The 24065-nt window shown below is 42.7% G+C and overlaps 1 protein-coding gene across 1 annotated transcript in view; it reads left to right on the top strand.

The window, feature by feature from the left end:
* Sema5a (semaphorin 5A) overlaps window positions 1–24065 on the top strand; it is a 357050-nt gene that overhangs the window by 137670 nt on the left and 195315 nt on the right. The window lies entirely within an intron of this gene.

Genomic DNA, 24065 nt, shown 5'->3' with positions numbered 1-24065 from the left:
TATATGTGTGTGTGTATACACACACACACACACACACACACACACACACACATTAATTAGCTTGTCTTAACCATTGCACAATGGCTACAATAATCATGTTGTGTACCATAAACATATCTATAGTTATTGCATTATGATATGTGATTCTTATTTATCATTCAAAAATGATGATTAGTAATTTCATCAGAGTGCCATCTCAAACATTATTTTAAATACTTTTATAAAATACCTCTCAATAGATAAGAGGCTATATTATGCTAATTTTGATTCTCATAACCTAGCATACTATGTATCAAAAAGTGGGCTGTGTAGATACATGTGTGCTCCCAAGCATACTGACTCCAAATCCATTTGTTTCTTAGTCTAGAAGCAGGGCCATTCTACTACTGATGAGCACAGTAATTCACAGCCCTTAGTTTCCAAGTGGAACTTTCCAACACAAGGAACCAGTTTCTTAATGCAGTAACTGACTCCAAGGCTAGGGAATAATAATTTTTTGTTTCAGAAGTTAAAGAGATATTCAAAGCATGTAGAAGGTGTGCCAAAGGGACATAAGAACCAGTTTCCAGCATGCTTGCTGAAAGTATCTGGGAAAATTGGATGGTCAAGATATATAATCGTAGTGGCAGAATATTATATATTAAGTAAGATAATAATCCATGATCAAATACTAACATACAAATTAAATGAGTGAACAAGTCACACAGAAGGGACGGACTTTTCTTATCATAAAATACCAACTATTAAATATTGAAGGAAAGGTTTAATAAGAGAATTATGATTTGGCCATCATCACACTCAAACTGATCAAGACAAAAATGACCCATGTGTGCTAGGGTACATGAATCAGAGTCTGACGACAGCCAGGGAATTTGTAGTTTCTTAGTGCTTTCCTATACTCTACTTATTAATTGCAAGTAATATCCTGCAAGTCAACATTAAGAAGAAGAAACCTGGTAAATGTCCCACAGCCAAGTAGTTCACGGTAACTTTGCCAGTAATGCGACAGAGAGCCCGTGATTCGTCACCATGAGATAGATGCAGCTACGTTTCCAGGACATCCCAGCCCGACATCATAATCGGTTTTACTCTGAGGAATCTCAGACAAACTCAGTGAGGGCCTTCCTACCAAACCTGGATTCTGCCCTTCAAGTATCAGAGTCATGGAAGATATTTTAAAAAGAATAGAGAGCTGTTCTGTTGAAAAAGAGGACAAAGGAACATCATGGTCAAATGCAGTACTTGATCCAAAGTTAATTAATCTCTGGTAGATTTTTTTCTGGGTAGGAGTTATGTTACAGGACAACTTACAAAATGTGATTGGAGAGGAAAGAGGATTCATTTCCTGATTCTGGTAGCTGTAATGGTGAGTGTCATGGACAGAATGCCCTTATTCTTTGGGAAAACCTCCTACAATAGGGCTGGGGATTTAGCTCAGTGGTTCCAGCGCCTGTGTCACAAGCACAAGGGCCTGATTTTGATCCCCAGTACCAAAAACAACAACAAAAAACTTCCTAGAATATACAGGGGATGTGGTATCATTCCTGTCACTTAAAATTACTTTGTATATGCATCCAAAGTGTAAGAAACATACAGTATGCTCACTTTGATTCCCACGGTATAAACAGATGCAACACGTGGGAGATACGTTTGCCACCAACACAGGTACACAGTGTGTTTGTGAGGGCCAGGACACTAGTTGTTCTCTTCTGCTCGTGCCTTCCCTTCTCATGGCTGCCTTGCGTGGTTGTGGTATGAGTTTCTGATGCACCCGAAACGCACTCTGTGCAGGAGGGAAGCCCATCAGCTTCACTCCCTGGTGAGAGCGTCCTCTCCTGGCACAGGGCCATGCAGGACAGTGGCATCGTGAGTGGTGGCTTTGAAAAGGAGTCATCATGATGGAAACCGGAGCCCCATTGGTGCCAGGCACAGCAGTGACTCCTTCTCAGGTTCCGTGAGGGAGCGAGCAGCTCTGTGCCTGCTGTGGACTCAGCACACGGAGAGATAAAGCTAGCAACTCTTCTTGACTGTTTTTATTTAACTGCCCTTGAGGGAAGAGGTCTTATTGGTTTCTCTGAATATCTTATTTTAATTTAACTGACGTCTTCCAGAGATAACAGAATGAAATCATCACATTGGCAAACGAAGCTCTGCTCTGGTCCTCTAGAGGGGGCTGCCAAAGAGAGGCACGTGAGCTTCATAATTGATTTGAGGTTATCCAGTGGACAGATTGAAAACAAGTTCAAACGAACAAGGAAAAGTGTTTTAAATTAAACGTGTTGGTTGTATCATTATATCCCAAATCTGAACACGCCAACATGGAACTGTGAGATTTCCTTTTAGTTGTTTTTGCCAGTAGTGAGTCTAGGTTGTGTGGTTTCTAGTGCCAGCCCGTTTTCCTTTGGACTAGCCAGAGTGCAGGTGTTCAGCGTGGGCAGCATTGTGAGTTGTGGATAGGAGGTGAGACAGCATTTATAACTTTTTGCTTTCAGTTATTTATGCCATTTTTTTACACGAGACTACCTAGATTCATTTGTGTATCTCAGGCTGTTCATTTTCTCCTTCTACCACTTTCCAAAAATAGACACTACACAAAAGTAATGTTGGAATATGGAAAAACGAGAACACGGGGACCAGGGAGAACAGCCGCTTCGGAGAGCAATAGAGGAAATACCCGTGGCAGCTGCCCCAGCAATGGCTGGGATGAGCACCAGGCTGGGTCTCTTCCACCCGCCAGACACCTCCAGGTGGTGACTGGCTCTGCCCACCTCTCTCCGCTTCACGGTAGCACCTTCCCACGAATGTCTAGGTGCTCCTTGCTTCCCAGACTTTGGTCTATTTCCCAATGTTGAACGCTCTCCCTCGTTGTCCTGTCTCTCATAAATACCACCCCCCCCACTTTCTTAATCTAGAAAAAGACACACCACGTCCTTGTGTCACATGAGGCACTAGCCCCGAGTCACCCACCCTGAGGATGGATGGCTGGTTTCCCTGCAGGCAGTGCTCAGCCTCGGTGCCTCTTTTCCGACCAGCAGTTAGTGCTTTGTTCCGAAATTCACTGTGTCTGAAAACAGTGTTTTGTTTCTTTTTATATTCTCGGAGTTATATTAGAGTGGATTATTAGATTAGGCCCCCTTGCAGGGGGTAGAGTAAGGACATGTGCTTAGAAACATTTTAATCCTTTGATAGTTGATAATATCTTTTATTTTCTTAATATTTTAATTTAACATTGCTGTGGTGTGGGGTAAACTTCCTATTTTTGTGCCTAAATTTAAGAAGAGGAAAGAATTAGAACCTAGAGATTAGAGCAAGAAGAAATATTTTTCCATAAGAAGCACTTGAAGCACACCGGAGCACAGGCTGCCCCTGAGGTAGACGCTAGGATGCTGGCCTCGCCTGAGCTTGACCCGCTCTTCCCCACACCCCGTCCCCGGACTCCACTGCACCCTTCTGCACTTTCCTCTCTTCCGGATTCTTCTGCCTTGACCTGGGTCAGCATCAGGACAAGCAGGCGGGTATTAAATGTTTCTCCTTTTGTCTTCTTTCTGGTAATTGTCACAATTCCAGAGGCTCCATTGAACACCCTCTGCCATGTCCCCTGGGATTCAGTACGCACTTCCTGTCCACTTTCCCATCTTATGTTGTCCAGCAAACACGGTCATGCATGGTGGCTCTGCTCTAAGAACCATACTGCAAGTCAAGGTCCTTTACAGGTTGTCCCCATGTGCAGAATCACACTGCAGGTGAAACCACCTGAGGAGCTAACACACTGAGTCAGAGCTGGAGTCAGCATGACTCCTAATCAGAGGCCCCTGTGCTTCTGCCCCAGAAAACCTGATCTCCCTTGTCTACTAGAGACATCAGCTGTAGAGTCATTAAAGGAGTAAATACAGTTGAGCAAGGACTGTGATATAATTACTCTCTTACTCCAAGTGAACACGATCTGTTTGGGGCAGATTTCTTGGTATCATCATGAGAATATTCACAGGTAAATATAATGCAAAATGAAAGGGCTGTATTTGGAGTCTTTGCTACAAATTTCAAGTGGACATCTGTTAGTAAGTTAAGGAGAAAAACCAAGAGAAGCTTTTTAATTTAAAGAACTAAAAGCTGTTTTTCATCACTGGATAGAGAATCAAATATTACGGTGATATCATTTATAAGGTTCCTTTCCTTATGGGGGCTGTGAAAATTCTCTGCAAACTCACTGCCCAGTGGCAGCCGTGCCCTTTTGAAGACGAAGCCTTCTCAGGCATCATGGTAGTTTACCATCCCACATCTCTGCTACTTACTGTCCTAATGGTGGACTTAAATCTTCAGCATCAGTTTCGATCTTGCCTTGATCATGGCAGTTATTTTACAAGAACAAAGCTTTTTGGAAATTATAAAAATGCAGCTGGCCTCAAGACTAATTACCACATTTGCCCATCTGGGATCGTAGCAGGATTGCCCTCAGGCAGTGGAATCTCCCTACACAGATTCTGAGGAACGTGGAGGGGCCCAGCTCGTTTAGCTCACTATCTTCCTAACATTCTTTGGGGAAATAGCTCAAAATCCATTTTCATACTGTTTTGCTACTAAAGGAAAGGTATTCACTCTCTGTATCTCATGCACAACTGCTGGAATAAGCAGAAAAACTGAACTCTGTGTTCCAATTTGCCACCTGCCTCTCCGTGATTTCTAAATTGAAAACCGTTAAATCCCTGTAACTACAGGATCATTATTGGCAAAAGAGCTCTCTAGGAGACGGAGAGTAAACTTCCTTTGCTGTCCACCTGGATGTGGGGATTGAGTTTAACTTGTGTCAATGTCTAGACCAGTTGTTCTCAGCTGGGAACAATTTTAGTTCCTGGGGGCATTTTGGCAGCATCTAGGGATATCTCTCATGGGCACAGTTGGAGAGGAGGCTGCTGCTGTGGGGTGGAGACCAGAGCTGGTCCCAAACACCACAGGTGGCAAAGGCTACCAGCCCTTCACTCACACAAAGAAATAACCTGGCTGGGAACAGCATTAGTGTCCACATGGAGAAGCCCCGTGATTAGTGATCAGTGCCTCAGTTGCCATATATTTTGAAGAAGCCCCCTTTCTTGTCTTTAACCTTAAGATTACTTAATTAAATCTGTGAGATCTTTGATTTGTAAGGAATTTATCTCTTTGGATTTCTTCAGATGTATAAACCCGAAGACTTGTATGAATCCTTAGTGGACATTTCTGAAGAAGTTGCTGGGATTCTTGAGTTTAAATCACTTCCTTTTATTAATAAGAAATTAAATTTAAAATAAATTGAGTCAATTTGTAATACTCTCATGGGTCATAATATTATGATATCACTGCCCTCTGATGGAGAGCTTCTATATAAAGAATGATATGCTAATTAATAATATGGAATAACTATTTCAAAGAGATACTTTGATTAATTTCTTGAAATTCTGTCTGGCCTTCCCGGGTTGCTCTCAAAGATTATGATTCCAAACTTTATTTGTTTATATGTTTTTAAAATCATAGTGTTGCAAAAGTGGAAAGATCTTAAAAATTATGTAATTAGCATTTTTCAAGGATCAGCAAACTAAAGCATACCAATCATAGTTAAAGTTTCATTGGCACCATGCCAGGCCCACACACTTGTCTACTGTCCTAATATAGTCATTGTTAATAAAGTTTTATGGGAGCAAACATCTGTTCCCTTACTCACTGTCCCTGACTGTGGCTACCAATCAGCAAAGTCGAACAATTAATTACAACACAGAACATAGGGCCTACACAGCCTACATAGCATTTACTATCTGATTCTTTAGAAAAAGTAGTTACCAAATTAGGGAAACAATTCCTTTCACAGTAGCATCCAAAAAAAAAAAAAGAAGAAGAAAGAAATATCTAGGAATCAGTCTAACAAAGGAAGCAAAAGACTTCTACATGGGAAAGTACAACACTGAAAAAAAGAGATCGAAGAGGATATAAGAAAATGGAAAGACATCCCCTGTTCCTGGGTAGGAACAATCAGTATAGTAAACTTCCAAAACTGCAATACAGAGTCAAGGCAATCCCTATTGAAATCCCAAAAGTATACTTCACAGAACTAGAGAAAACAATCCAAAATTTTATTTGGAACCAGAAGAGACCGAGAATAACAAAAGCCATTCTAGGTAACAGAGGCATGACAGGGGATATCACAATCCCCAACTTGAAACTATACTACAAAGCCACTGTGTTAAAAACAACACAGTACTGGCAAAAAACAGACAAACAAAGAAAAAGATCCAAGGATCAGTGGAATAGATTGGAAGATACTGAAAATACTCCAGATGTACTCAGCTTCCTCATCTTCATCTTTGACAAAGGAGCCAACCATCCTCAGTGGAGGAAAGATAGCTTCTTCAATAAATTGTGTTGGAAAAACTGGATTACAACCTGCCAAAGATTAAAAGTAGACCCTTATGTTCCACTATGTACTAAACTAAAATCCAAGTGGATTAAAGATCTAAATGTTAAAACAGAAACACTAAACTTGTTAGAAGATAAATTAGGTAGAATTCTTGAAGACATTGGCATAGGGAAAGACTGTATGAACAAATCCTCAGTAAAATGGGTACTAGCACAAATAATCAACAGGTGGGATCTCATCATATTAAAAAAGCTTCTGCACTGCAAGAGAAACTACCAACAAAGCTAAGAGATAACCTACAATTTTGGGAAAAAAATTTTACCAGCTGTTCCTCAGACAAATCTCTACTATCTAGAATATATAAAAACTAAAAAAATCTGACCCCAAATGTAAAGATTTGATTAAAAAATGGGCATCTGAAATGAACAGACACTTCTTAGACAAACAAGTAAAAGCAGCAAATAAGCATATGGAAAAATGTTCAACATCACTGGTAATTTGAGAGATGCAGATGAAAACAACACTGAGATTCCATTTCACCCCATAAAGAATGGCTGCTATCAAGAAATTAACCAATAACAAATGCTGACAGGGTTGTAGGGAGAAAGGAACCCTTCTTCATTGTGGGTGGGACTGCAGACTGGTGCAATCACTATGTAAATCAATATGGAGATACCTCAGAAAACTAGGATTAGAGGTTCCATTTGACCCAGCTATCCCTCTGCTGGGCATCTTTCCAAAATAATTAAAAACATCATATCACAGTGATGGATGCTCGCCCATGTTTATAGCAGCATATTGTAATAGCTACAACTTGGATATAGCCCAATTGCCCATCAAATGGAGCCTGGCTAAAGAAGATGCATTTTGGAGTAGTACTCAGCCATAAAGAATGAGAAGCTAGAGTCATTTATAGGTAAATGGATGCATATTGAGGCCATACTCTTTAAGTGAACTACATAGGACACTTGTGTAAATACTGAGTAGTTCATCTGGTGTGGAAAACTAAATGTGTTAATAAGGTTCAAACTATATCATTGATAATGTGAAATAGGAAGAAAAGGGCTAAAGGAGTAGGGGAAGTAGGAAGGGTAGGGGAAAGGAAAAAAAGAAAAAGAAACATATGAGAAAAGGAAAAAATGGATGCAAAGTCTTTGTAAATAGGAAGGAATGAAGGGGTTGAAGGGAGGGCAGGAAAAAAATAAGAACCAAGATACATCATGTAAAGGCACAAGATCCCAATGGTGACTGTAACTGTACTGTATTCCTAAAATGTACGGATACACTTAATGAAAAAAAAATGTAGTTACCTATTACGATACCAAGTACATAGTGGGTTTCCAGTCAACATTTCCCGAATGAATGAGGCAACATAATATGATACAGTGTACATTTTTTGCTCATTTTACTTCAGCAGACAGGGTTTTCTTGATGAGTTTATTTGCATTCCCGTTTTAGTATATGTGCTACTGAAGCGAGCCCTATTTGAATTCCTTGCACAATAATTTCATGGTCCCTCAAAGGCCTTGCCTTATGTGGAACTGAAGGTATCATCACTCTCCTTCCCAGGGTCTAGTCTCCTGGGTCTTGCTCCCTGATAAAAATTCTCTTCCATGCTGGTTTCACCTACCAACATAGTCAGTATATTTATACTTTTTGTTTCATAACTTCCTAGAAGATTGATATTTCTTATGTAGATGAGGACTAATGTTTTAGTGGTTTCAAATAATATTAGTCTTCAAGTTGAGTCAATAACCAATGGCAGACAGCCTTGCCCCCTCCCCCCAGTATGTTAATCACACAGAAAAGATGCATTTCTCCCGTGTGTTAGGGTTTGGGACAGCCTGTGGATCGATGTTCTATGTCACCATCCAGGAGCCAAGCCTGGTCTCTGTGCTGACTCACATCACCAGGCTGTATTTTACGGTGTCCTCGCCTTTGAGCCACACCTCTGGGGGTAACACAGGGAAGGTGTGGAGATCCTGCAGAAGAGGAGAGCTCGGGCGCCATGCGATGTAGTGTCTGGCTCTGCGGTCCACGTTCCATTCACCCCAACTCTCTCCCAGGGCCTCAGCCAACCGCAAGGCAGGCTGGGAGACACGGCATGTCTACACACCCAGGAAGAGGCAGAAACCCTGAGCATGCAGACCCTGTCAGACAGCATTTTCTCTTGGGCACTGGGCCCCTAGAGATTTACTGAATTGTGCCCTGTTCTCCCCTCCCATACTCCCTTGTCTAATTGTTACTGTACACAAGCAGATTTATTCATACTTCTAATATTTCTGTAAGTGCCAAGCAGGGTTACTCTGAGCAGTTCACTTGATCTCTCTGGCCCTCGGTTTTCCGCCTGGTACAGTTTGGAGAGAAGAGTCAGGGAGAAGTGTAGACCAGATCACCCCTAATGTCCCCATCAGTAGTAAAATTTAATGTGTACCATCCTTCAGCTCACTCTTCTGTCGTTGCTTAGATGATATCTGGATTCCTATTTATTTAAGAAAATTCCCTGTACTAATTGAAGACTTGGCATTATGTTTATTTATTAAAACTCTAGTGACCTAATGTGTCATGAAACAGCATCTATGGCTCCCATACCTTGTTCTGAACTCTTTACGTTCATTGTCCCGCTTAATCATCCAGTAGCATTAAAGTGGAGGTGCTATTTCCCATGTTTTATAGAGGAGTCAAGATGCCGAAAGTCTGATGGTGTCAGTCTCATGCGGTGTGTGGCAGTCCTGGGGCTTGAAGCTGGTGTAGAGGATGACAGAGGGCGGTTATGGGCTTAATCAGCAGCCAGGGCACTGCAGTGTTTTACTCGTCTGGCCTGGCAGCTGTACAGCTTGTTGTTGGCCACCGGTTTAGGGTGACTCCAGCTGTTCATTTGTGACTGGACTCTCCATATGCATTACAGGTCAGCTTCCCTGGGAACACCCTCGCAGACAAGGGGTTGGGAGCTGTGATTTTTTAGGGGCGTTTCTCAGCAGAGTGGGCTGGGGGATACTGTGGAGAAGGGAAGTAGGGAAGGGTTTGCTGGGTGGGAACACAGCCTCAGCCAGAACCCACAGAGAGCCATGGAGCACCCGTGGGCCGCACTGGGTGCCCTGTGGTGATTTGTGCCTGGTTTCCCTAAGTCTTGCAGCTGTGCCCTACAGCATTCGGGGACCTGGTGACTTGACCTCCTTATCAGCCAGGAGGATTCTCCTGAGAATGGGCACCTGCGAGCTGGGACAGGCCGATGCCGGAGCAGGAGGGCCAGGAAGCCCTGTTCTGTAAGGAGAGCTGGGAAGGGCTAGAAGCACCTCCCACGGCACTGCTCAGTCTTCAGGCCTCTCCCTGAGGTGCCCCGGTATCTGAGACTCTGACTGCATAGACACTGTTCACTGTTATCAAAGATAAATCTTTTTATGTCTTCGCAAAAATGTACAGTAGATACTTTACTACTGAATGTATTCTTCTGTGTTATACATACCTCTGCTTTTGAATAATTGTTCCTATCCATTTCTGAATTTCTGCTTCACTTGTAGCCTTATAAACTAAATTGAAGATGCATGAATATTTTTCGTAGCCGTGTATATCATTTAGTTTCATGAAATGAGGTCAGGAAGTTTCTGTAAGCCAGTAGCAAACACAGTCTGACAATCACAGGAAGCTAGATAAATGGAGGGGTTCATTTCATTTATCTAAAATGCAATTCTATTCCTATTTCAAAAATGGCCTTAGTACCTGACATAACTGCAAAGTGAAAGGTGATGTGCTCAGAATTCTCTGCCCTACTCTTATATTCCTTACTTGTGTGCCCCTCCCCAAGTGGTGGCATTAATAGAGAAGCTGACATACCAGGAAAATGCTTTATTTTAAATGTAAGTCATGAACTTTTTTACTCGGATATCCAAGAGAATATATATTCTGGGAGCTGAAGTCTCCCAATCACCAAGAGTCTAAATAAAAGTGAAAAATAATGGACAATTATAAATGAAAAAGAATACCGTTCTCTGCAGTGGGTAGACTGCAAGTCTTTGATCTGGTGATATATGAGTCATTTGTCATCTTGAATTTATTCATAACCACGACAGGGTTGGCTGTGGTGACTGTGGGTACAGCAGTGGGCAGTGCCCTGTTGAGCAGGCGTCTGCCAGGCTCTCCTGGCTGAACTTAAAGGATCTGTTCTTCATTAGATCACAGTACTTAATCTGAGTACATAAAATCTCACTGGCCTGGGGCCATTCAGCCTTTGACAGACAATAGCACACAAACACTACCATGATATTTTCTGGGTTGATAACACAGAAGAACATTTTGAAATTCAGTCCTGTTTTCAGTTTGGGGGAATGCTCAGCTTCTATTGAATGTGTTCTAGATCACACAAAAGCAAGGTGCCCATGATACTGTAGAAGATGCCAAATACTATAAAGTATTTTATTGCATAATGCAATGGATATGATGATTTCTGGAATTAGGTAAATATTTGCCATCCAAACCCTCCTATACTCCTTTGCCTTAAAACTGTCAATCATTATTTGATTAAATGAGCCTCAGAATCAAAAGCAGTTTTAAAATGTAGCTGTCAGCTTCTGGTTCAAGAGGAGAACCCTCATGCTGATTTTCTGTTTATGAAAAACAGTGCATTTAAAATGACAAAGTTATATAAAAGGAAAATTTCTGTGAACACAAGAAAGGGGATCATACCTATACATATATACATGTACAACTAAATATTTGAACCCTGTATCTACAAGTCACATATATGTAACAATTAAGGTGACATGTCATCTTAGACATTATCATTCTTGAAGGATATTGCACACCTTTTCTTCAGTAAGTTGGAAGATAATGATGCAGAATCACAAAGTAAAATATGGTGATGAAAACCAAATAACTACTAGAATTAATTCTGGTGGAATAGTCAAATGTGTATAAAATCGCACAAAATTAAAATATCAGAAAAAAACTACTTTACATTACCTAAGTCTCTAATGCACATGCACTTTTCAGGGAAACCATCGCATGCTAGCACTCACAGTAAAGTGTATTGGAAATTGAAGTCACCGTGGACTTAAGTGCATGACCGATTTTCCCCTGGTGATGTTTGCCAGGCTGTGATGCTGTGTGACTCGTGCAGCTGAATTTCTGTGCTAAGACAGGGAGGGATGAGTTTCCCAGTGCTTACAGGATGGAGGAGATAAAATGCACAGCAGGTCCTTGGTGGAAAACTCTGAATGGCCCTGAGCTGGAAAGCAGGATGAGAGAGACATTCCTTTCCCTCCTGTCTGCTGGGGATACAGTCCAGGTCCTCCAGCAGGTGCCTGAACCGTGGTCAGTGCCAAGCCGTATATATCTCTTTTTTCCCATTATGTATATCAAACTTGATAAATGAAGAATAACTGATAAAATAACATAATTCTAATGCTGTAGCAAAAGTTATGTGAATGTGGGATAATCAATTTGTTATTATGAGCCTGACATTTTTTCCTAAAAGAGTCAGTTGATCACTGACTCTGCCAACCAGCAGTGTATCTGCTATCCAAGAGCACAGGAAGGGACTCCTGGGTAGGCAGTGTCCTCACCTGCATACTGGAAAATAAGGACATTTCACAGCCCGAGTGAGCTCCACCTAGGTAGCCTGGTTTCATCGTGCTACTCAGAAGGGTGCAGTGTTCACAACTCATGAATGGTTTGTTCCCAAGAGTTTCCCGTCTAATATTTCCAGACTGTAGTTGGCCGCAATTGTCAGAAACCTTAGGAAGTGAAATCACAGGTAAGAGGGTTACTGTACCCCGACTCTGCACCTGCGTGGATGATAGAGGCCTGAATCACCTCTTCCACCTTCCACACCCAGCCAGTTGGCTGGGAAGAAGATGCCCACTCTGATGCGAAAGGAGGGTGGAAGTAGCAGAACTTGGAATCTGTAGAGTTCTTTTATCCACAGTTGCCAGTGTGCAGTAAAAACTCTAGATTCAAGTAAAGGCATATCTTTGTGTCAGATTAATTAGATTTACATAGGCAGTAGAACTAAACTCAGAGATAATCCAATTAATGAAATTAGCAGAAAATGGCTTTAAAAATGTATGATTTATGTATTCAAGAAAGTACAAGTAAATTTAGACCAAACTGATTAAAGAATGGAGAATTTCACCAGAAAATTCCAGTCCCTCCAAAAAAAGGGAATCAAATATACCCACCAAACAATAATAATATAAATACTCAGTTTATTTTAAAGGTCTTCATAGATTATTTTAAGTGTATAACAATATGAGTGCCAGCACTAATGGAAAAATTAGAAAATAAACTGGATAAATTTCCTATAAGGTTTAACAAAGAGGACGAGGAGGAAAATGAAGGCAAATATGGAAGTGATGTATGACTTATACACTGGGTCTGAGAAATAGAGACCCCAACGGAGAGAAAGGAACAAGTGCTCACAGTACAGGGCCAGAGGGGCTGCCTGTGGATCCCTGCCCTGAAAACCCTGGGGCAGCCAGGCCAGGTTGGCACAGGTGAGAGCAAGGCAGAGTGTGTCTTTCCAGGGAGGAAACAGCGATGGAATTCCGAGGCCTTTCTGTATATTCAGAGAAAATGGAAACTTACATTGGGCACTGGGAGACAAAATAAGAATAGCTCCATAAAAAATAAACAGTAAACACGAGATGATTATTAACCGTAGGAAGAAACACCATATAAACTGTAAAAACTGTATAAAGAAAAATCTTGAGAAACAAAAAATAGTCATATCTTACTAAGTTCTTGCTTACCTGTGACTGGTGTAAGCACTGCATATCCCAGGAGAATTGTGATAAATAAATATTGAGAAGGTTGAGAAAGTAAGAATGTGTCTGTGCTGATTGGGAGAAAGAGAGGCTTAAAAGGAGCCAGTAAGTACTGTTTGTAACTAAAAATAAAATTCCAGACATAGCAATCAATCCTGAGGATGTTTTAATTACTGGGATTCAGGGTTACTTTTGGTTATTGCAATAATATAAAAATGGTAATGTGTCCATAAGACAAGGAAAGGCTGACCAGGCACAAAGGAAGTAGAAATCAAGTAAGAGCATAGAATGTAACAAAATGTTATCTCGTATACACAGTTCATCAAAGAATGAAAAGGGAAAGTAGAGGTTTCCGTAAAAATAGCTGTATAAAAAAGTAGATTTTTTATCACAAATTACAAGGTTCATGACTAGAAAGTAGTTAATTGTACGGTTAGCTTTATCAATAAAAAATAGAGAAAGGCAATTAGAAGATATAGTGGAAAAAGAAAGGTGAGGAGGTGCTTTAGAGAAAGCAGATACACCAGAAGACTATGCTTCTAATATAAAACACACAAGGGATGATTCTGAGCAATTGTTTGAGTATAAGCAATGAAAACAACAAATTTGAGTGCAATATAAAGACTCCAGTATTTATTTGTGTGTGATTTCTTAGGCTTAATTATGGCTCATGATACAATCAATTTTCCATGATGCCTATTTTATTTTTCCCCAACAAGTGATTTGTCTCTTATAAATGGAATATTGTACTTGAGAGATTCTCATCTTTTCCTGTTCTGCATGTCTTTGAAAATTATGCTAAAAGCAGCATACATTTCAAAAATTGATCTCTTCTAAGACATCTTTAGAATTTGTTAAACACTGTAGTTCCAAGGTTTGCTTCTTCTTTCCTGATTCTTGTTAAATGATTCAAGTTCTACTGCCTGGAACCACAAATATGTGGTATAAAGAAACATATTAAAAAAGCGGACACCATCCTTAATGACTTAATTCTCTAGATCTTTCAAACTTTCTTGTTTCAGTTTAGTGGTATCTTCTGGCAACTTTTTAGGATTTGATATATATGGTAAAGAAATGAGAATTTCAGCACATTTTGTTCAGTTTGACCTCAAATTCTTTTCTATTTTATATCTAAGTTAAATTTACTCTTTGAAATAGGAAAATTAGCAAATGGTCATATCCATGTGATGAGTGTTTGGATTTCCTCTTTCATTCTTTTCTGTAATTTCCCACATTGTCTGCCATATATATGCATTGTTATAAATGCACATATGCAGACATTGGCATAGTTTAAACTCATAAAGAAACATGTAAAACTCAAAACCTAGTTTCCAACTTTCCAACTTTTATAATTATAGTTGGTCAAGGGCTTCGTTTCCTTTTGCCTGCATCTTAGGAGTCAGGGAAAAGTGTGGAAGGAGTGGACTTTCCCTGCTATGTTGCCGTGTGCATTTGAAGTTCTAAATTTTTCAGCAGCTGGTTTTGCCGACCTAGAGGCCTGGCTTTGTCTAGATGGTCCAGTACCACCATCAAGGCAGCTTTGTTGTGATGCTTTTGCTTTGCTGGGAATCAGCTGTGAATGCCCCGGGTCCATGGTGTAAGGGAAACGGACACAGAAATGCTTGGGAAAGCAAAGATGCCATCTGCCCCACTGACTCCTTGCTGTACCAGTCTCAGGCCCAGTGTGGCTCATGTCATGGTCCAAATCTGCTTGGACGTCATTGTTTTGCAATCTAGCAGTAGGGTCAACCGAGGAGACGAACAGGGCTTGTGTTGCCCTGGAAGGGGCTCTGTTACTTACTCGCCCCTCTGACGGAGCGTGGTGAGATAGGATGGGAAACCTCCTCTAGCAGACACCCGTGTCCTGACCCTGCGGTGGTGGCCACAGTCCTGTGAAGACGGAGCAGATATGGGGAGACGGTGAAGCCTGGCGGGCTAAGACAACAGCTAGGGGATCCCGGCAGCCCCTGGGAGCCAAACAGACAGGGAACAAGTTCTCCCCTGCAGCATTCTGAGGAACCCTGGCTCTGCTGACCCTTAGAGTCTGGCCCAGTGATGTGATTTCTCACCTCTGTGCTCCAGAAATTGTGAGAGCATAAAGTCTTACTGACTTAAGCCGGTAAATTTATGGTGATTTATTACAACAGCCACAGTAAACTAATACACGTGGCTTCTCTTTGTCCACCGAACAGGTGAGCAGTGACCCAAGACACCTAACCATGATGGAAATCCTCTTGGTCCAGAGAGTTGTGTATGTTCCAAAGGTACCTAATTGGTGATCTTTAATAACATTGCAAGGTATTCTGAGAGAAACAGAATGATGCTGTTTTCTTTGCAGTCATGAGCTCAAGGGATGATTTTAACTGTAGGCTGCATGCAGCCTTCTTGTCATGATGTGGAGTCTGTTCAGGAATAAGGCCACTGTATCTAGAATTGGTGCCATTTTGTTGCTGTGGCATAGTTTATCATCTGTGGGTTTGCCTGTGACTCAATTTTGCTTTCTCAAACTGTGCTTTTCAGTTATAAAATATATAAAATGTTCATTTTTGGCTTAAGCTGGTTTGAATTGAGTTTTTAATTATTTACCATAGACTTTTAAGGGCTTTGATTATATAACCTCACTTCTATCTGCTACTTAATGCTTCTCAATATAGATATTAATGGCACTGTGATACTTCTGATATTGATGAATTCTCTACCTGAAACATGTCAGCTTCTTGGGAAGGTTGTCTTCAGGGTGTTGGGTCTCACACACATTCCAGATGTGACTATCTTTTGTTGAAAATAAACATGTTTTTGATGAAATGAGTCATTTGGCTCGTGAGATGCACACTTAACTTGTCCATACAGTTCCTGAGAAGTCTAGTTGGAGTCATGTTTAAACCAACGAGTGAAATCCAGACACATGCTCCCCTGGGTCACACGCTAGTTTCTTAGGGCTTTCTTGACAAGTCACTGCAAAATGAGAACAAAAGAAACTGTCCCAACTGCTGTGTACCTTGGAGATCTGAGACGGACTTTAGCAAGCCATGGTCCTGTACAAGGCTTCTGGGGAGTCCCTTTCACTGTATTTTCTGGCTCCTGGTGGCTCAGGTCACCCTTGGCTTGTGGTTTCCTAACTTCTGTCTCTCCCTCCATGTCCTCATGGTCTCCTTTGTGTGTCTGAGGGTCTCAAACTTCCTTGTCGTTTTTCTCAGTGGGACACTTGTGATTGGACTTAAGGTCCACCAGGTGAAACTAGGACATCTCATCTCCAGATGTCTAACTTACTTACGTTTTCCATGACCTTTACCACTGTGAACAACTCGGTCAGATAACTGTGTGTTGTAGGGGCCCCGCCAGGGCACCTGAGGGTGAAGTGCAGAGGAGGCTGCACCTCTCATTTCTGCTCCCTAGATGCCAGGAGCAACAGCCCACCCACGAGGACAGCAGAACTGTCTCCAGACATTGCCAAATGTCCCTGAACGGACACATAGCCCCGAGGTAGAGACACCCAGGCCCCATCCCACATATTGTATAGCTGTGGCAAGAAAAGCATAGCGGTGAGAGAGGCAGGGATGCAGAGAACCAGGGACAAGTATAAGTTCTGCCTCTCCCATACTTTAAGCGTGAGGAAAGACAGATGGGCTGAGCTCTCCTGGGATCGCCCATCCTTGTGTGCCTCGGGCTACCAAGGGGGCTTGGGGATGCAGGGGCGTGTCTTTGTCCCCAGTGTTCATCTGAGAACTGCCTCTCGGGGTGACCACAGCTGGGCTCAGCCTGCTAGACAGCAGGTGCCCCACAGTGTCTGTGTCCCTGAGGCAGGGATGGGGGTTCCGGGAAACAACTTGTGTGCTTTTGAAGTGGAAAGGGACAGGGCGGGACTCTAGTGTTCTTTCCTTTTGCACTGAACATCACATCCACACTATTAGAATGTCTCAGGGAGGCGGGTGTGGGAACTTCGGGTTCTCCCTGGTCCTGGGTCCCTGCAGCCCCTCAAGAGCCTTTCTGCTGTAGATCAGCTGCATCTGGACCCAGCAGGCAGCTCTACGGGGATAGAGGAGACCGGCAGTATTACTTCTGCCTGTGCCATTCATAAGAAGCGCTGTCAAGTTCTTCCCTGGGAATATTCTTTAATTTCTTAAAGTTTGACTTGAGGTTGCAGAAATAGATATTACACATGTATGGCTGCCTTCCCCAGACCGTTCAAAGGACCGATGTTTGGATGAAATGAAATTGTGGCTGTGGTCTGCTTGAAAGGATGCTCACGGCAGACATCTGAGAGCAGCCTTGCCCAAGCCGACTGTGGTCCCTGGCGGAACTTTTCGGTTGATTTCTCCCCTCCCCCTTTCCCTCCTCCCCCACCCGCTTGGCCCTGTGCACATCGCTCCTCAGCCTTGAACCCCGGGCCAGAAGCTGTTCAAAATGCCGTCTCAGCCCGAGAGGCCCCCGGACAAGATGGCCATTCATGATCCCCCCAGCTCACCCATGCCCTGTGTGTCAGCCTGAGCTCCAACCGGGTGCCCACCTCCCGCCCGTGTCTCCGCTTGCTGTCCCCCAGTTCACACACCACCGACTCCTGTCCGTACTGTGCACGCAGCTCCTGCCAGCCGTCATTTTCATTGTCTTCCTCCATGCAGGGCTCTCCTCTTCCTCTTCCTCTTCTAATCTGCCTTTCTCCACCCAGATGGATAGATGAAAAAGGGACCTTTGCCATCTAAAACGTTGAGATTTGCGCATCCTCCTTCTGCACAGTTAAGCTAACTAAGTGTTGCTTATTATTGAGGGTGCAGCAAGCCTAACTCCCACTGGGCTTGTCGTGGCGGCCTGACTGTGCACCTGGTCCGTCAAGCCTGTCCTAACTAACCGCACGGACCTCACACTCCTGAAAGCGCAGTAAGGGGAGCAGTTATCCAGCCTGATGGCTTCTACTCAACCGCGAGCAAAGCCCGGAGAGTTCATTACAATATTATGATAATGATATTTGAAAATTTCACGACAATGGGATCATTTTAAAGCATTTGAATATCACCATCTTTCTGAAGATGTTACTCTGTCTATATTTAAAGCTATAAAAATACCAGCTACTATCTCTCAAGTCTTGAAAAACAGCCTTCATCCACAGATATTTTCCTTCCAATTTTGTTCACAACTCTATGCCAGAGAATAGACTTCATATTTAATATTCTTAATAATGGAATCATTTGGCACAGGACTAGAAAATTAGCCGAGAGAAACTTTTTCATCATTTATATATTTTTTTTGTGTGTGAAAGAATTGTTCAAAATTTAAAAGATAGTGATTCTTTTATTGGGATTCCTTTGTTCTACCCATTTGGTTTCCTTTCCTAGGCCTAAAGTGATAAAATAGTAAAACTGTGAAGCTTGAAACAGTCAAATTCATTGTTTCACAGTTAGGGGTAGAGAAATCAGAAATCAAGGCCTTGTCATGACTGTGTTCACCCTGCAGGATCCAGTGCTTCTCCCGGGCTAGGACGGATGGAACCTCGGCTCACTCAGCTGACACGCTCCTGCCTGGCCGCGGCCCCGCAGCTGCCTGCTCTCTGTGTCTTCACAGCACCTTCCCTCCATGTTTCTCTCTCCGGGAATATGAATCCGTTTTGTGTGCGAACACTCGTCCTAGCAGGCTAGGTCCTCCTAGTGGGAGGTGCTGGGAGACAGGACTTCCACAGAGCTTTTCTGAGGGAACACAGTTCTACCCATAGTACATCACGACAAGTTTTAGTGAACGTGCAGCATTTTGGTCAGCTAAGTTCACACCGATAGAGTCCTCAACTCTGCATTTCTTAGTTTGTTTGGGCTGCTCTAATAAAGTACGTCAGATTGAGTAACGTCTAAACAGGATTTCGCTTTCACAGTTGTATACGCTGGAAAATCAAAGAGCAAAGCAGTGCCCATTTTCTGGTTCCTAGAGGGTGCTTTCTTGCTGTGTCCTCACAAGGTAGAAGGGGCGAGGGAACTCTCTGGGGCCCTTTTATAAGGGTAGTGATTCCAGTCTTGGGGACTCTGCCTTCAAAACCTGATCACCTCCCAAAGGCCCTGTGTCTGTACCATCGAGAGGGCTAAGATTTCAATAGTGAGTTTAGAAGAAGCACAGTCACTCAGGGTGTATGTGCACTCACGTATAAGTCCTCCCTTTATGGAATATTTCAGCTAGCAGTATGGAGTCTGGGAAAAGTGTGATTTGTTTTTAAAACTAGAATCTCTTACTTCCCAACATTTGGGGGTTACAGGATTTTTCCAAGGTAACCACCATACCATTTTATTTTATTTATTTATTTTTTTTTTGGTACCGGGGATTGAACTCTGGTCCTTGCACTTGCAAAGCAGGCGCTGGAACCACTAGCGAAATCCCCGGCCCCAAACTGCTCTATTTTTAGTCTTTTCCCACCCCTTTCATTTTCTCATGGTGACCTTCAGTGAGGCTGACTGTCTACCCTGTCCTTTCTTGCTTTCCCATCATGCATGGCTTTAGTTATCTCCTGGAGGAGGCCATGAAGATTTCGCTGGAAACTCAATAATTCAGGTCAGGCTCCCAGAGGAGAGTGCTGCACGTTTTGCTCTTTTCCTCACAAAGTGTGGAGTATACTGTCTTGCACATAAGAAATACTGTCTCTGTCTCCCTACCTTTATCTCTTTTTCCCAGCCTACTATTACTATTGCCCATACCATTACTGAAATTTAAAAATTAGGAAATTTAACTGAGAGTATTATTTCATGAACTATTTCTGAAATTTGAAAATCATGAGGTATTAATTTTGGATCCGATTGGTTTCTGAATAATGTTGTATATTTATGTTTGAGGTAAGAATCTGTAAAATGAAAATTCGCATTTGTAATTAGAGAATAAAAACAAGTTGTCAAAATAAGCTTAAGCATGAAAGGTAAAAGTGTAATTAAAAGACATTTAAGCATTATGAAATCTGACAACGTACATAAGAATTCCGTGCCTTGTGGCAGCTTGGCATAGCATGGAATCCTCATCACGACACGTGTGGAGGAGTTGAAGAATATATACAGCTGTAGCCATAAATGTAGATATGCCATAAAGCTTTGTCATTTATACGCCTTAGGTACAGAGATCTTGCACTGTTGACTTTTTAAAATTAACTTTACATCTGTGGAGGTATAGTTTTAATAATAGTTGTTTTTAAGAAAATCACAATTGAAACAACCCTTTCAATCCTGAGGTCCAGCTGAAACAAATACACATTGTCTGAAATTCATTGCTGTTGGTCAAGAACAGAGGAAGGATTTGTACCAAAAGACATCGTGTGCACTATGAACAGTGAACATGAAAGGACTGCATGTGCTGAAAATGAATTGGGAAGGAGGAGAAATCTGGGCTCAGTCTTAATGAAAATATCCAGTGTGTGCGGCTAGTGAAATAATCTGAAGCATTGTCTTGCTTTAAATTTTAGTTATTTTAAAAAACAATTTCATTGTCATCAAATTCTAAATCCCAAATTATAATTTTTCATAACATTCCAACTGGAAGTGAATTCCACCACACAAGGTCCATTAATTCTTAAGCAGTGCATTTGTAGAAAGAAAAATTTTTTGATCAGAACAGAGAGACTTCCCTCACTCACAGACGCTGTGTGTCTCCTAGCAGATCACGTCACAGCACACACACGCACTGAGCTGCTAAGGCTCTGGTGAAGATATTGCGCTTGGCTGTTTTACAAAGCAAACCGTGTTTTACCAGCTTTTGACTAATTTCACTTTGATGGAAACTGTTAAATATAGTGAATATATTTGAAGATTGATTGGCCAGCCTCTGACACATGATATGCCTATAAATGGATGTAGAGATTATAAATTAATTCTGTTTTATGCACTCCTAACCTTCTCCCTGACCTTTTTAGACATTTTATTCTCTTAGACTATTCCTTTCCTGGTAGAGAGTTTAATGCTCTAGCTCCCTGCTCCAGTCGCACATTCTTATTAAATTAGCATAGCAGCCTTGGTGAATTAGAACCTTTCATCGTCATTCTTCTCCTTAAAATATCCTTTAGCAAGAGTAAGTAATGATGTGTCGGTTCAACTGGTTGAACAGGGTTGCTATTTGTCAAAGGGTAGACTATCATTTCTGCTGGTTCTACCTAAATAAAAGAAAGCATAGTGTGATATTTGAATGAGAACAAAGACTTCCACTCAGATCTTCCCAGATTCATGCAGTGAAATTCTCTGGAGATATTTAATAAGAAGAGTCCACACTTTCCTTTAACTTGTGGGTATCATGGAAATTATAGCTAATATGAGTCATGTTGTGTCCAGCTGGACAATACGAACAGGCATACCATATTTAATTTAACCTTATTAGAGGCTCTTACTCAATAGGTAATCATCTTTACTTTGATTTTTTGTATAAGGATTTTTATTGCATGTCTCTAGCCTTGGTGCATTCCAGATTAGACCTTAGGCTGCTGGGCTCCAGCCCTGGTGCTCTTAACCTTCCACCATAAATGCTGGAGAACAGTGTGTGGGGTGCCCCTCTTCTCCTCTGCATCCTCCTCCTCCCCCACCACCTGCCTTCTCCCCATAACATCGTCGTAGCTCCTAAACCATTAAGAAATGCTGCCAAGCCTAAGATCCAAGCACTCTCTGTGAGTAATTTGTCTCTTTTCTTTTTTCACTTAATTCGGAAAATCAGATAGAATCTGTAAACTGGAAATCCCCAACTCACAAAAAGAAGTTTACTTCTCTTTCCTGCCTTTTCCACTAGAATCAGTGTGACAAATGACAGAGTGGGCAAGAGGCTTATGGCCTTTTGAGCACAGTGATTCTGGAATCTGTTGAGCATCATGTTCTCTAGAACAGACTTTTAGCAATGGAAATTCCCAGATCCTTTCCACGCCTATTGAGTGCGGAGTTGAGGTCATGACAATCCCCAATTTGGGTGTGAACCCTGCAAACCTGAGTGTAGAATCCTGGTGTCAGTGGTGCTTTGTGGGTTCCAGGATGGACCTTGTGGATTCCAGGATGGACCAGACAAGGTCTATAAAATAGCAGGTCTAGGGCTGGGGATATATCTCAGTGGTTCTGCTGCCTGCCTCACAAGTGAAAGGTCCCAAGCATTGATTCCTGGTACTAAAATAAACAAACAAATAAATAAATAAATAGCAGGTGCAGCCACAGGAGCCTGGGGTGGGGGGTGGCAGGCAGGCAGGGTTAACAGTGTCTTAGTCACTTTCTCATTCACGGCCAGATGACTCCAAGGCAGAAACAGCAGGGTGAGGGGGTCTGGGGAGAAGTGCTCCCGTTAGGGCAGACAGGAGGCAGAAGAGAAGGGAGAGGCCAGGCGGGGAGGTGCACCTTCTCATGAGAGCAGAGCGGCCCAAGTCCACCCAGGCGCCTTTCCCACCGCATGTCAGTGGTACCGCAGCAGTGATCCGGATACTCCCAGACCCCACTCAGCATGAGGCAGGTGGGGAAATGGCAGCTCAAACCGAGGCAGATGGGCTGGCTGTCGGCTCTGGCAGTGGGGACAGAGGCCCCTGTGTCCTCCAGTGATGGCAGAGGCATCCGCCTAGGCTGTCCTGTGGCACCTACAAGGGCAGCTTCGAATCTGCTAGAAGAGAGATTGAGGAGAGAGATACAATGAGGGGAAGCGAAAGGGGAGGAACACGACTGACTTCATTAGTACCTGCTCCTGGTACGTAATGAACACACTCATGTGGACAGTCCGTGCACAGACATATCTCCCTTGATTCTCCTTCCCCTCCCCAGATTCTCTTGCATCCCCACAGATCCTGCCTCCTTGTTTCCGGTCATCTTTTATCTTGCTCTTTAAATTATTTATACTTGAATTCCTCATAGAAGAAAAACTATGCAATAGTTACCCTTGTGTGCCTGACTTGTTTTACTTAGCATTGTGTTCTCATGGGGCCTTTGTTTTCTGAAAACAGCTGAAATTTTTCCGTTAAGGCCGAATAATACTTCACGATGTATGTGTACCGCATTTTCTCTAGCCATCCATCTGTTGGTGAACACTTAGGCCTCCTGCAAGTGTGAGTTAGCTCTCATGAGTCGTGCTGCTGTGGACATGGTGTGGTCCCTGTAATAGGACGCCTGTTGAATGACTTGTGGAACCAGTGTGTCTGGGAACACAGCTAGATTGTTGGCTGGTTTGGAAACCCCTTCTGTTGTGAGATGTGTGTGAGGTGTCAGGTGCGTTGGGTGGTGGTCTAGGTCCTGGACAAAGCTGAGGATGGGTGTGGGGCTTGGAGTTCTGAGAGGGTAACAGGGAGGGACACAGTGATTCCATGAGGAATTTGTCACAGTGCAAGGACAGCACTGGGTATTCGGATATTCCAGGTGGGGAGCTTGGGACAGCGTACACTGAAGCAGGACATCGTCAGGCCAGAAGGAGCCCGGGTAGGATGGGAAGAGCAGAAGAGTTCCGGTGTCCATCTCCTGGCATCCGGAAGTGAAGACTGAGCCCCGGCCCGGCGGCTTTGCTGATGCCTGGCAGGAGGATTTTCAGGAGTGTGAGGAGCTCCAAGGAGATGCGACTCTTCCCAGGCTCTGTCCCGAGGGCTGCAACAAACACCAGCTGAGGTGGTTGTGTGCGGACCCCTGCATGGCAGATGTGTGGCAGGAAGCCCGGGGGCGCCTGGCTGTGTTTCAGAGAGAAGCTTTGGAGAACTTCCATTGCTGTGTGTGATCTGCGCTTTTGTTCTCCATTTCATTTTCATGTCTCTCCACTTCCTCCAATTATATGATTAATTAAATATGTTTTCAGCCGACTTGCTTACACTACTGTTGGCAGACGGACTGTCCTGGGAAAAGACACAGAGCTGGATTAGGAACTGCAGTGGCCGTGTTGCAATTAAAGAAACCAGTGACTCTTTATTTCTCTTCTAGACAAGGAATACAGCTGCTAATAGCATGAGTCTTTTTTTAATATTGTTGATTTAT

Source organism: Fukomys damarensis, unplaced genomic scaffold, assembly GCF_012274545.1.
Source record: "Fukomys damarensis isolate Sample0158 unplaced genomic scaffold, DMR_v1.0_HiC HiC_scaffold_1, whole genome shotgun sequence".
Lineage (NCBI taxonomy): Eukaryota > Metazoa > Chordata > Mammalia > Rodentia > Bathyergidae > Fukomys > Fukomys damarensis.
The sequence above is the reverse complement of the archived record's forward strand: the minus strand, read 5'-3'. Positions and strand labels throughout refer to the sequence as shown.